Source organism: Oreochromis niloticus, linkage group LG23 (assembly GCF_001858045.2).
Source record: "Oreochromis niloticus isolate F11D_XX linkage group LG23, O_niloticus_UMD_NMBU, whole genome shotgun sequence".
Classification (NCBI taxonomy): domain Eukaryota; kingdom Metazoa; phylum Chordata; class Actinopteri; order Cichliformes; family Cichlidae; genus Oreochromis; species Oreochromis niloticus.
In genome coordinates, this window is record NC_031986.2 from 43,400,041 (window position 1) to 43,401,921 (window position 1,881).

The following is a 1,881-nucleotide window of genomic DNA, read 5'->3' on the forward strand; positions in this document are numbered from 1 at the left end:
CTCTCCTGGAAGCCCTCATTCAACAGCGCGCTCCTCATGGTCCTAAACAACTCAACTTCCCGACTTTCCTCCGTTTCCTTAGAGGGTTTCAGGTGTTACTTGGAGACATACAGCCTTTTCTAAACAGTAATACTCCTGCAACGTTTCTCTGTAAATATAAATTCACATGTATTAATCTCTGGTGTTATAGACATGTGAATGTATTTTTTTTTAAAATACTTCAAATGATTAAGAAAAATAGGTTAAAAAAAACAACCCAAAACATCTGTCCCCCATGTTTCCCCAAAGCTCTCAGAAATTAGTTTAGTTAGATATATTAAAGCATCAACTGGGCATTAATTGATTCCATGCCGGATGGGCTGCTCTGAGCATTTCCGCTGTTCTCTGGGTGAAAATGTGTTGATGCCAGAGGAGAATGGCTCGATTTCTGTGAGGTGATAACAAGACAACAGCAACTCAAATAACCACTCGTTGCCGCCAAGATGCAGAAGAGCATCTCTGTTCCTTGTTGAACCTTGAAACAGATGAACAGCAACAGAAGACCACGGTAGGTGTCATTAATGTCAACCAAGAATGGGAAACATGAATCCATCCAGCTTTGGCTCACTGTTTCTGGTATAACGCCATAGGGGATCTTATTTTGGCACACCGTGGGCTCCATGGCACCAACTGAGCATTGTTTAAACACCACAGTATTGTTGCTGACCATGTCATCCCTTTATGACCACAGTGTACACATCTTCTGATGGCTGTACAATGTCTCAAAACTCAAATACTCTCATACTGGTTTCTTGAGTGACAATGAGTTCACTACACTCAAATGCCCTCAGTAGTCAATCTCAAATCAATCTCAATCCAACAGAGCATCTTTGGGATTTGGTGGAATGGGAGATTTACATCATGGATGTGTAGATGACAAATCTACAGCTACAATCAATATGGACCAAACCATAGGGATGTTTCCAGAACCTTGTTTAATCCATGAACAATTAAGGCCGAAGGAACTGTACTAGCAAGATGTAACTGATAAAGCATCCGGTATCTCCTCAAGAAATAAAAGATGCATGTTGCACCGTTTTTTCTAGATGTAAGGCATTTGGTAAAATAGAAAAACAAATGAGGTAATATTATGATTACATTCTAAACTTTTAAGTTTACCTGGTTGTTTACAGTAAATAAAAATATTCAATACATTTACACATATTTCATTTTGTGTATCCCTCTACCTGATGGATCCACTGGTTTCCTACCACAATGTAAAGACAATGATTTCTGCAGGTGTGAGATAGAGCTTTAGTTAGTAAGCACTATGCAATGTTTCTAAATTTATCCATTAATATATAAATAACTGAATTGGTATTTCTAATCAATTTTGATTTTTTTCCTACAATTTCCAGAGGTCTACCAGTGTTCTTCCTAATGCACAATGTTACAAATAAGTACCCCTTGTTGGAAAACCTTAGATGGTATCACCATAGTGACAGTGTGTTGAATAAGGTGCTTTTTCTGAAAGTGTACAGGGAGTGCAGAATTATTAGGCAAATGAGTATTTTGTCCACATCATCCTCTTCATGCATGTTGTCTTACTCCAAGCTGTATAGGCTCGAAAGCCTACTACCAATTAAGCATATTAGGTGATGTGCATCTCTGTAATGAGAAGGGGTGTGGTCTAATGACATCAACACCCTATATCAGGTGTGCATAATTATTAGGCAACTTCCTTTCCTTTGGCAAAATGGGTCAAAAGAAGGACTTGACAGGCTCAGAAAAGTCAAAAATAGTGAGATATCTTGCAGAGGGATGCAACAGTCTTAAAATTGTAAAGCTTCTGGAGCGTGATCATCGAACAATCAAGCGTTTCATTCAAAATAGTCAACAGGG